This window comes from Cyanistes caeruleus, chromosome 16 (genome assembly GCF_971803275.1).
Source record: "Cyanistes caeruleus chromosome 16, bCyaCae1.hap1.1, whole genome shotgun sequence".
NCBI classification, from domain to species: Eukaryota; Metazoa; Chordata; class Aves; order Passeriformes; family Paridae; genus Cyanistes; species Cyanistes caeruleus.
In genome coordinates, this window is record NC_141716.1 from 10,284,102 (window position 1) to 10,297,299 (window position 13,198).

The 13,198-nt window shown below is 42.4% G+C and overlaps 1 long non-coding RNA gene across 1 annotated transcript in view; it reads right to left on the minus strand.

Annotated features, from left to right (window-relative positions):
* Positions 1 to 13,198, minus strand: part of LOC111938296 (uncharacterized) — a 172,566-nt gene that overhangs the window by 34,038 nt on the left and 125,330 nt on the right. The window lies entirely within an intron of this gene.

Here is a 13,198-nt window from a genome sequence, read left to right on the forward strand (position 1 = left end):
TTAATTAGTTTTGTATATCTTAAGGTAGATAAATTTCCTCTTTTGAATACAAAAGGCTAAACTGGTAGGGAATACTTTTTCCCAGAGTATTCCTCAGCCAGTTTAACTCCTTGGCCTGGCTTCTCTCTCTCAGAGATGCCAATGTACACCAAAAATGGGGCAAGGATGGGCAGGTGGGGATAAGGATGACAGGACTGACTCCTTTGATTGGAGCTGGGGATTAGAATATCACACTCACAAGTGCACCCTGAGCTAAACCCCCTTGTTCTCTTCCAGCCCAAACTCACCAGCTGGCTGTGAAGTGATTCTGAAGAAGTGATAGCCTCAGCACAGCCATCTCTAGACTAGAGCTTTCCAAAGGTGCCACTTTTGTAAAAAGGTATTACAAGAAATACTTGTCTGGTATAATTTCATGGACATGATGGAACTCCTTTCTCCACCACAAAATAGGGGAACTTAAGTTCATTATGTTAATCTCTTTTATTGGGAAGGCTGTATGCTGACATGTTCTGGGTTTCCTCTGTAGATAGGAAAACTAGAAACTCCTTTCTTTTTTGAGTGAGATTTCTTGAAAAATGAGATTACAGCAAAAGGAAAGTCATTAAATAATGCAGTGCTCAGTTAAATGGTATAAGCTCTAACAGTGAGCCTTGACTACACACATTTGGATTACTTTAATAGAGCTCTGATTCTGTGAAATCAAATGTAATGTTAATCAACCATAATAGAAATATTTCAAAGACTTTTTGATGAAATGCAGGACCTTTCTAGCTGCTCTGAGATACTATTTCTCAGAACCAACACCAGGAACTCAAGCAAGTAGGTGCTGTAATCCTTCTGCCAGACTCTCCTCAGCAAAATCGGGGAAGAAACAAGTTTGAGTCAATGTGATTTCCCTCCCTGCAGTGAAATTCTGCTCTCAGTGTTATGAAACAACATCAGTGAAATGCTGCAGACCAGTGAGGCAGTGGTGACCAGTGGACATTCTTCAGTAAAATGATTATAACTTCAAGTGATACCAAAAATTGTGCCCAGAGCTGCCTGCACTAAGTCCTAGGTATTCAGAGCTACCAGTTCAGAGGCCTGGCAGTAACCTTGGGAAGGGCTGAGCTCACCCATTTCCTCACTAAGCTGGAGCTGGGAGAGAATGTGCACAGCCTTCTGAACAAAAATAGGAGACTTCTTCCTGCAAGGTGGAAATGTTACATTGACTATTTCACTCAATATAAATTGTAATCTAAAATTAATCTCTTTCAGGAATCAAAATTCCTTGGCTCTTCTAGTATTTAGACTGGGGAAAAAATAGTTAAAAACCAGTTTACTTATTATCTTTTCTGCTGTTTGTTTACTCCTGTATGCCAGATGGCTTGGACAGTGAAAACAGATCCACGAGATGACACATAATCCTGCAAATATTCGGTGCCTGGACCTCCAATGGAGCTCACTAGAAGTCCCATGCACATGGTGCCTGAATGACTGTTTCATTTCTGTTTATAATCAGCTTCACTTTCTCATTCTCACAAATTAACAAAGTATTGCCACATTCAGGCTGCAGATAAAGGGTGTACATCCCACACAATTCTATAGATTGTCTCAAATAGGATCAGAAATCTCTGTTTGTGTTGTGACTCCACACAGCCCACTTCACCTATCAAACCTCTAGATTTTTTTCCTTTTTAATACTTATCAAACTATTTCTAGAGGTGACTTCCCCTTCCTGGTTCATCTGATCTTCTGCTGTGAATTAACAGTGATGCTGAACCTTTGGTACCACAGTGATTTCCATTGCATTGAATCATTTAGGTTGGATTTGACCTGCCATCAAATGAGACAGAGAGATGGGAGCAGCACATCCCCCAGGACTGCCAGAAACCCATTTAGCACACTCCAGCACCAGCAAGAAATGAGTCTTCCTCTTCCCTTGACCGTGGGCCCTTCCCACCTTCAGGGATCACCTCAGCAGGGCTTTCCTGCAGCTCTCAGCCCCTGCCTCTGTCTGAGCTACTGCTCTGCTCCTGCATTCCCTCTTTCAGCTCACCCTTGCCAGAGCAGCATCTCTGGACCAGCATCTGGGACCAAACACAAGTGTGTGAGGTGCTAAGAAAGCCAAAGGCTGCCACATCCTGGTGCACATGTTCTCCAGCTTCCCCTCCCAGACAAACACCTGCAGCACTTCTCCACAGCCCTGCTCGCCTGGATTGGCCCCAGCAAAGCTTTGAGACTCTTGAGCAACTTAAAAAAAAACCCTAAACAGTCTGTAAACAAATTTGTGCTCCCTCAAAACATTAAAGGGGGATTTTCAAAGGGATAAGGTACAATTAAACACCCTTAGCCACAATGGTATTTAATTAATCCTGTCTGTGGCAAATTAACAAAGACAAAAGTTTTCCTCGAAGGTGCCTTCCAGGATTTCCCTGTGGGGGAATCCCCTCTCCTTGTCTGCTCACCTGCCATTGATACTAAATTGATTCCAAAAGTGCCAAACAGTGTCAGGACTAGTGCATGTTCAGTGCTGTATGGGCAGAGGCAGGCATCACCTCCCTGCCCATGGGAATATTGCCTTCCTCATTTCCTGAAAAGCACTGAATTATCAGCTAAGGATGTTTGCTAACAACAAAAAGAGTGCATATGCATTCATCATGGTGCACGGATACACTCAGATTTCCTTGCAACTACAGTGATCTACAACTATCAAAAGCAAGAAAAAATAACAGGACAGAAAAAAACCCCAAAAAAAAGAAAAACAAAAAAAAAAAACCTCATCTAGAGGGCAGGAAGATGCTGACAGTAATTCTGTGATATTTTGTAGGTGTAAATCTGTAAATCACACTTAATAAAATAGCAGTTTTGAAATGATATGCCAGCTGCATCCATCCAAATGTATCAATGCCTAATGAAGTCAAGGCAACTAGAGTAAAACAACACCATTTTGTAAGGTAAAACTTTTCCTTTCCATTACTTTATCTGCATTTAACCTCCTAGAGGCTTCAGCCCAGCACAAGCCCACAGAATTAAATTCATTATTATTCATTATTCAAACACCATCCCTTTGTTTTCTGGAATAGCTTTGTAGCCTGGAGTCAAATGAGCTAAAGTAAAATTATGTGACTTGGCATTGAAAATATATTACCTCAGCTGCCAGAACGGATTTAGCAGAATATGTGCGCAGTTCGTCACTTCTTCCACAACTGCCTTCATGCACACAAAGGGGTATGACAGCCCCTGAGTTATGAGAGGCCATTCTAGGGGCTGTGATGGATTAGATTGTTTCATGCACTGACTTAAGATCTCATTTCCTGCAACATTCACAAGTGCTTTCTCCACGGCTGAATAGAAACCTGTTCTGTCCTATGTATATTGCCTTCCCTTGTTAGCCAGCGAAAGTGTACGTGGGGAATTCACACCAGAAGAGCTCCCACTTGCTCAGGGATTCAGGCACAGTCTCCAAACAGGCTGAGACATTTAAGAAGTGACAAGCGGGTTCTGCCCGTGCTTTTTATTGAGTCCTAATCGATTTACTCCAGAATAAGGGGAACAGTGAGTTGCTTGCAGTGAGAACAAAGTGGGAAGAAAATTCTAATCACAGCTTTGACAGGTCTCACTTTGCAAATCTTAAACTACAGAACTCCAGCTATTAACAGGGGGACAACGGGATGAACTATTCATCTGGGGCTTTCTGCACATTGCTAAACCCACTCTTACCAGGTGCAACAGTCTGATGAGGTGTAAATGCAGTTTCAGGTGCAGTACCACCAAATCAGGAGTGCCCAGACACAATACTAACTTAGCTGGACATCTGTATGGCATCAAATCAGAGAACTGGAATGGTTTGATTTGGAAAGCTCCTTAAAGATAATCTAGTTCCAGACTGAACTGTGGCCAGGGACACCAAGGCCAGGTTGCCCAGTGTAATGTACAATTTTGGACCTGTACTCACTGTAGTGAGTACTCACTGCAGTGCAGAACAGTCTGTACCCTGGGATGGGGCAGTGCAGAACAGTCTGTACACTGGGATGGGGCAGAGCAGAACAGAGTCTGTACCCTGGGATGGGGCAGTACAGAGCAGAGTCTGTACCCCAGGAGATGGGGCAGTTCAGAACAGTTTGTACCCCAGGAGATGGGGCAGAGCAGAACAGTTTGTACCCCAGGAGATGGGGCAGAGCAGAACAGTTTGTACCCCAGGAGATGGGGCAGAGCAGCACAGAGTCTGTACCCTGGGATGGGGCAGTGCAGAGCAGAGTCTGTACCCTGGGACATGGGGCAGTTGCCAGCCACACTGCAGAGAGCCAGGTGTGAAATACAGCTGACAACTGCCCTCATCCCACCACTGAGATTAATTTCACCCATTAAAGCATTAGCAGTTGAAATGGTACTAACCTGACAAATATTGCCATCAATATTTTTCTAAGTCCTACAAACTCCCTGGCTACATCAAAATAAATACAGATGGGAGAAAGTGTAACCACTCAGAAGTTCTTGCATCACACAGTGACAACCAAGCAAAGACCACAAGCACAGGCTAACACATAATCACAGGCTAATCAGCTGGATTTTCCCCCTGTTCCCTTTGCTTGAGCTATATCATAATAGAATCTATGAACTGCAAGGTACATGGTAATTAATCTTTGAACTACTTGTTAACTTAGAGCGTGAGTGGAATATTAAGTCAAATGTGTTTGCAATCACTGTATTTAATAAAGGTGTGTGGAAAAATTATCAGCAGACTGGAGAAAGATTAAAAAAAAAAGACTCAAAACACAGAGCATCATCCTCTCCCAGCCTAAACAGGGGGTAAAGTGGGCTACAAAAAGTCAGCAGTAAAAAGAGTCTCTTGAGAAGTTGTAGGCTTAATTTAACCTGGTGCATTGTTAGCTAGAGGTGCCCTCCAGTAATACAGTTACAAGAAGGCCACCAAAACAGGCTTTCCCCCTGGAGAATTCACTGCAAACCTGGCACGTGAAGGAAGGGATTTTTTACAAGTGTCTTCTTCCCCCAGCCTCCGAGTTGGTGGAGGAAAAGAGGAAGGGAGAACACAAACACATACACACTTCTCTCTCCTTCATGCATTTTTTAGTGCAAAGATGGCAACAACAATATTAACAAAAATTAATGCAGGCAGGCATGGGGAAAATATAATACACTGGGAAAGAGATGCTCAGGGAAGCCAGGCTAGTTTTTCAAGAGGAATCTGGAAGGCTGAGCAAAAAGAGACCTTGATAACTATTTTTATGGAACATGAAAAGTTTGAAGATTTATTTTTTATTCCCCCCAATTCTGAGCAATGCTGGAGACCAGAATGCTGAGCTAATGTTTACTATCATCAATATGTCTTTCACATGTTTCCAGTCCATCACTGCACTGTACGTGTGCCATAAGACAGACTCTGAAACATGTTTGTAATTTGCATTAACAAGAGCTCCATTCTATACATATTCAATAGCCCAAAAAATACCACATAATCCAGGCTACTTTTTAACCCACCTGTTTCCCACCCACCCTCTCTGCCTTTCCACCACATTTTTAAAGTATTTAGCTCAGGGCTCGTTGGATTCAATGGAAAGTTTTCTATGCAGTTCAATGAAGAGTAGGTCCAGCCATAAGACAATAGTTAATCAGCTTATTTCTAGTTAGCATGAACTTAATACTGAACACATGTGCAACAGATTTGCTGAAAAGATAGATTTAAGCATGGGCTTAAAGGCCTCCTCAAACTAGAGCCTAAAAAAAATAAAGTCCTAAAATACTGCACAACTAACAAAATATTCAACTGTTTCAACAGGCTGACACACACTTGCTAATTCTGAACAGAAGATTATAAAGTTATTTGGTTTTATACTTAAATGCTCATCAGTTATGGTACAGAAGCATGAGACAAATATATTATCCAAATATATTTTTGCACATCTTGGTAGCAGAATATAAAGTTCTGGAGTTGGGACTATCAGATCAAACCTGTGGATCAATCAGATATTCTGTGGGACCTGTTAGTGAAATGGTCCATTTATTGGTCACAACCAGAAATCAGAGACTTGAGTGCACAAATGCAGAAATATTGTGTTTACACACAACTAGAACCTCATTTCCAATAAGGATTGATGTCATTGGCTGGCTCGTTTTCCAACAAGCGTTTTCACATCTCTGCTCTAATTTTTCCCCTTATTTTTTTAGCCTTCTTTCCTTCTATAGAGTCTGAATAAAGTATCCCACCAGTCACCAAATATAGGAGTATAATAAGGTGGAGCTTTTCTCTGTGACACCAGTACTTTGGACTTTCCTCAGGGTGATGACCTGGAGACACCAGGCTGTTACAGGACACGCTGTACAAAGTGCCAATACAAATTGTTTCCTCTGTAAGAGGATAACATTTGGGGGGTTGGGGTTTTTTTTTGTTCTCTTCCTTCAGGGAAATGATGAGCTGAGCTAAGGCCTCCTCATTTTTAAGGCAATTTTTATATATATATATATATATATATATATATATATATATATATATATATAGCATGTATTATACAAACTTTGGTATATTGCCATGAATATGTTATTTATAATATCCTATATTACTATAATTATATTACTATAGTATCTTATTAAATGCAAAGAGATATGCCTAGTTGCAATGTAGTTATTAGATGTTCAATTTCAATTGATTGTCAAGAACATAGTCATTAAGATTAAACATCTGTTTAATAGGTATATCTTATTACATAGTTGTACTTAAGTCCACAGGCAAAATCTGATTTAACATGAGACATAGTTTAAATAAACTAATTATGCGAGCATGATCTAAAACCAAGCTAAACATGGACCTTTGAAAATGACACATGAATTTAATCAAAGACAGGGCCTCAAAGTGAGCAGAACTTAACCACTGGTCTGACTCATGCATGTGTTTTGATTTCACAGCTGAAACCAGTAAAGCCAGCACCCTCTGGGGGCTTCCTGACTCAACAGTGCCTCCCCCACCCACAGATTACAAAGCAGCAAGTTGTCTCTTTGGTTCCAGTTACAGGAAACGTCGCTGTGCTTTCTTTGTTTGGGAAAGTGCGAGCCATCACCTCTCCAGCAGCAGTGGAGTCTCAGCAGGTTTGCTCTGAAGGCTCGAGGCTGGCTCAGTCCAGGGGCTTGCCCCAAACACAGACAGGTGTTCCCACAAAATCCTCTCATTCCATCAGCCCCCACCCTGAGATCCCACCTAGCAGGAGATACCAGACCCATCACAGATCCTGTCCTGTGCAGTTTTATCATCTGTCCAAACCACCAATTTAACACTGCCACCTGAGGGAAAAAATCCACGTGTAAGAGCCAGAAACCTGGCTTTCTGCAAAGGCATGGCAAGGAAGATGCAGCCTTGGCTGATCAACAAACTCATCCCTGTCCCTACAGCCCAAAACCAAACTCCAGCAACATAACATACAGGAACTCTTTACCCAAGTGAGGAAAGCCCTGCCTGGTTTATTTTCTGCTAAATTTAGGATTTAAGGGGAATAAATCACATATTTGGATCCAAGAAGACTAAAAAGTGTTTCTATAAACTCAAAGCAGGTCTCGGACAACCCTCACTAATATTTTTTCCTGCTTTATTAATGGCCACACCATCAGAAGGCTCAGCTCTGAGTCTCCAGGGAAATAATCCTGCGTGCTTTATTGACAGTGGGAGGCTGGCTGAGCCTTTTGATACATCCAGTCCTCAGTTCTTTCAATCCTTGATGATTTTCTCAAGAACTCCAGCTTATTGCCACAGGAGAAATAGAGCCGGTCAGGAAACCAGATATCAACTATTTAAGTTTTGGAATTTTTTCCATCTGGATTCAGAAATCAGCTTCATGTCATGGAAGTGAAATTCAACTTTAATATTGAAATATGTCATTTCCAGAATGAATTACGATCTCTCGGATGTCCAAATACCATCCTGGTGGACTACAGCGAGTCAAACAGTCTTGGTCGCTACAGCCCAAGTCTGACAACATTTTTGTTGGCTTCAGCATCTCCCGTCCCTGCCAAGCAAGGGTGAAACAGCATCTCAGTAATTTTGCCATTACCACTCCACGTTGAAAGGTGTCACATTCATTTTCAAATCTCGTCGCAGCCGTTTGGCAGCTACAGACCCCCGAGATCCAAAGGCCTGTGAAAACCACAGGTCGCTGGCAACGGGTAAAAACATGGATATCATGGAATGGTTTGGGCTGGAAGAGACCTCAAAAGACAATGAATTCCAACCCCCTGCCACGGGATAACTTCCACTAGACCAGGTTGCTCTCTACCCCATCCAACCTGGCCTTGAACACTTCCAGAATGGAGAATACACAACCTGTGTCCACTCCTTTCTACCCTTATAGAAAAGAATTTACTCCTATTATATAATCTAAACCTTCCCTCTCTTCTCCTTCACGCCTTTTCCCCTTTTCCTATCTCTACATGCCATTGGGAAAATTCCCTCTCTCCAGGGAAGGCAGGTGAGGATCTGGGAGCCCACGATTCCCCCACAGCCCCAGGGCCCTACACCAGGGTGATATTCCCAAATTCACTTGTTGCATTTCAGCCCAACACAACTGGCCAGGCTCAGGGTTGGAGTGGTTATGGGCAACTGTGACTACTGGATTGGACCAACTCTGCTTCAGGTTCACAAACAATAGAAAGAAAATTTGGTGGAACTTCAGAAAAATAAACTTTCTACCAAAACTTGTTTGTTTCCCATGGGAAGTCCTCAAAATTTAATAGTTTCTATAAAATCTTAATGTGTATCAAGTCAGTGAGCTCTAATGGATGAAACAAAGACTTTCTGTGAATTTTTTTTTTCACTTGACTTCAATTTTTTTTCCCAAAACAGCTTCATCTTTTTCAAGAATGCACGGCTAGTACTATAGCAATGCTGAAAACCTCAAAAACAAATGTGGGTGCACCCTCTTGATACACAGGCCAGAAAAATGTCAAATTTTTTGTCCTCATGGTTTTTAATTGCTTAGAGATGGCAGCGCTGGCAATTGATGCTATGGAATGCTACTTCTTTTCCCACATCTCAGTAATTGTTCTAATGATCTCCTTGCAACATATTGGTGGAAATGTCAGGAGATTTCATGACAGATATAAAATTCATGTGATTGCCAGTAAAGCAGTATAAAGACTCCAAAAAATATCCCACAAATATTTCCCCACATTTTTTAATACAAGCATGTCAGGACTATTTGCAAGCTTTTGTATTTGTTGCATGAATTGGGTGCCCACATCCCATCAGAAAACAGAGGTTTCAAAGGGATTCCAAAAGTCAATAGATACTTTTGTATAGCTTTATGGAACAAATATTAAGCTCCCATTTGCCATAACTGTGTGCCTTTTAGAGCGTGACATATAATAAACATTGAAAGAAAACCTATTATCTGAACTAATTGTATAAATAATACCTGTGTCTCCAAAAATGTTTCCAGTGTTATCTACCCAAACCATTAAACTCACTAAAGATACCTCTTACTGCATTCTGAGCTGCTACACCAACAGGGTGAGCAGAAATAATGTAATAAAATATCCAAACTCCACCCCATGATGTTCCCTCAGCAGGGAGGATATCTATGTATTTCTTAGCTGCACATGAAATAAGCTTTTCATAAGAGGTACACTGCAGAGATCAGTTCCTTAATTAATGCTTATATGGCTACCTAAACTATCATACTACCTCAGGCTCAAGCTTGGTGTTGTGGATGAAATCACATATTTTCTAGCTGGTTTAGGGTTTTGTTCTATTTTGATTCTCCTCATTAGATACAATGCCCTGAAATAAAGAGCCAATAACTCTCCTCAGACTGGTTCAGGTCTCTTTTTATCCAAGACGTCCTCTTTCTACTACCTTTCCTTTTCCCAGGCATCTCTACTTTAAAATATTTTTATAAAATAGAAATAAAATCCCCCTCTACACCACAAATCCACTGTTTCCTGCAGAAGAAAAGCCTGTGTTCCCTGTGTCATTCCACTTCAATGCCCTGTGAAGTTCAGTGCCCTGTGTTGCACTTCTCTGTAGCAACTCCAGCTCCAAGGAGCTTTAGGCACAGCTGTACAAAACACCCCAGCTCAGTCCGTGCATCTTCTGACTGATTCCAGGAGCAAGCAAGTGTGCTTTGGCAACAGCTCAGATAAATAAAGATGTTATATCCAAGGGCTGAAGTCAAATAATTTATTCAAATTGGTGCTTCTTTCATCACACTCTTTGGAATATTTCAGAGATGGCAGAACCATACAGGCTCTCCCTAGGGGTAAAAACTACACTGAAAATAAGTGCAATGTCCAGACAGACATTCACAAATAAGTTTAACCCGAGTCCCTCAACTTATTCCACTCAGACATTCCCTGCCCCTGTGCAGCACTGCCAAAGCCAATTGAATTTATACAAATTTACAAGAATTCTAATCTAAACTAGAAAAAGTCCAAACCAAAAAAAAAAAAACCCAAAGCAGTATGGTTTTTCCAACATTTCAAATGCATTATTTTACCTTCTTCCCATTATAAATGGAATTAACAGCAAAGTCCAAATCTGAAAGTGTTTGAAAACCCATCCCATATCTGACCCATTTCTTACCTGCTTCTTTCATGCTCTGGGCCAATGTCTATAATATGCCAGCACTATTTTCCCAGATTTGAAGATCCTCTGACCTTCAGAGGAGAGATTTCCATACCTGCATCTGGATCTGATTGCTGAGAACCTGGCTCACCTCTGTTAAAGATGTACTGAGGTCTTGGATTCACATCCTGCATTCCTCTGCAACCCAGAGAGCCTGCCATGATTAATGTGTGCTGAATGAAAACCATAAGAACCAAAAATGATTTGCAACTGATTCATTAAAATAGCATTCATCATGATAATTGATTGGTTAATTAATTATGGCCGTAATGCAGATGTCATCTGTATTTCCAAAGGAGTTCTTTGGTAGTTTCTGAATTCCTTCATTAAAGCCTGGCTAGTTCACTGTGCTACACCTTCTCGTGGGAGGACTGGCAGGGAAAATGAATCCAAAGAGCTCTGCTCTCTAAAAAATGCAGTATCTGCTATTGTTGAGATAGAATTCCATCAGCAACACCACCTCAACCTCCTCTCATGACTAAAACTGGATTTGGGGTGATCCAGTCCTGTTCAGCTGGGCAGCACAGGAGCCACAGACTCCTCTTACCCTACACCTGCCCTGCCCACACAAACAGCACTCACAGAGCATCTTTGGAGATCCAGCTGTTGAGCAGGGTGACAGCACCCACAGCACTGCAGCACACGGGAAGGATTACTACAGAGCAGGAAATGTAAAGAAAAATTCTTGTGAAAAATGCCAAGGGATCTTCCTGCCAATGTGCATCAAACATCAGCAGGTTTTGGGGCTCTCATTGAAAGAGGTGTGCATAGGCAGAATGCACAGCTAATTGACGCAGACTTTTCAAGTTTCAAAGTACTTGCTGCCCAGGTGTCCATCACCCTGGCAGACAGAGCTGTTTGTCAGCTATCTGGAATCTCTGCCTTGAGCATGGTTATTCTCTAGCATAGGTTTAGAAAGCTGGACTCAGCACAGATTTGATGTCTGAACTCACCTGAAAGTGTTACATCCCAGACAGGCCAAAGGCAAGGATTTTCTTCCAGTTATGATCTGATATAGCAGATTTTGAGTTATGAGGATTCATTTCTTGACTCTGCCATAGGCTTTTCTGCATGGCCATGAGCAAAACCTTTCCTTTGCTGCTCCAGTTTTCATCTCTAAGACAGAAATGATGGAGAGAGGAAACTCTCTCTCCAAGGCTATGGAGAAGATGCACTCACCATATTAATGACTAGGAAGTGCTTAGATATTACAGCTTCAGGGGACACAGACATACCCCAAGAATCCACAAAGAGCAGCACAGAAAGAAGTTGCTGAGGCTATGTTCTCCTTAGTTCTTCCTGCTAACCTATTTTTAATATTTTTTCAATCTCCTGGTGCCATGAGCACTACTGGAGTACTTGCACACTGCTGCTGGGCAGGTGATCCCCCAGGCTGAATCTTTAGCTATGGAAAAGCAATGTCAGCTCATTGGCTTCAAGCACACCCACATCTATTTTCACCCCTGAAGATCCAGCCTACCACATTCTCCTCCTGCTGGAGTGATGGACATCTCCCCCCAGCTCTGAAAAGAGATGTTCCTGCACAGGAGAATCCTGCAAGTGCAGGCTGGGGAGGGGCCACTGTATGGACCCTCACTGGAGGCCCTCCTGACACATCACCTGCTCTCAGCCAAGCAAGGCACTGGCAGGTATTGAGGAGTGCCATGGCCATGAACCCACCAAAGGTCTACAGATGGCCTACTGCAAATAGATGGAGATGCTGTTTGAATTCAGTTTTAGAAGGGGAGAAATCAGCAGAAATGCATGTGTGCATTCCTTTTCCTTTCCCTCCCCCTGAACCCCTCATCTTCGTGGGATAAAAACCAAGTCAGGAGCAAGAAAAGCTCTTTCTGCACAGGTAGCCTAAAAGCAAGGGAGGCCTGTTAGAGCTTTCCAGTGCCAGATGAGAGATGGGGGAGTCTCTGTGATTTACCATTCCCCATCTCTTCCTTTGTTCTATCTCCACCTCGACTGTCAGCTGTTTTGCAAAGGGGCTGGCAGTCAGGGGGAGAGGAGAGAGGCTGGTGTGTGTGTGTGTGTGTGTGTGTGTGTATCCAGTTCAGGCTGGTTCCTGGCTCAGGGAAGCATTTTATTGGATTTGTTACTCTTTGATGCTGATTAAGCCCATGGGGTAGAAAAAAAGCAAAAGAGAGGGGGAGTTTGGGGGGAGGGGAGAGATGCAGTTTCCCTGTGGCTGTGATGTTTTTAATTTATTATTAACCATCTCTCATGTGTTATCTGACAGCTCTGTTGAATTCTGGATGCAACGGGAAGCAGTGCCTGCATTTACAGTTTTCTGGGGTCTACATTCCCAGTCTCCCCAAATCAAAGTCCAGGCTGCTCACAGTTATCTTTGTAGATGATAATTTTAAACAAATAGATTAGTAGGAAATTAGTTTCCTAGGAGTAGGAAGGCTGAGCCATTTCAAGGCCAGGATCACACAATGGAGAGCTCAGAGACAGCCCAGGAGTGCATGGTGAGACACAGAGGAGCAGAACATGCAAAAGGAATTCAGCAAGGTGACCCCACAACAGCCCAGACTGTGCTTCCAGCTTCTTCCTCAGGGCTTTTGAACATGTCTCCAGAAATGG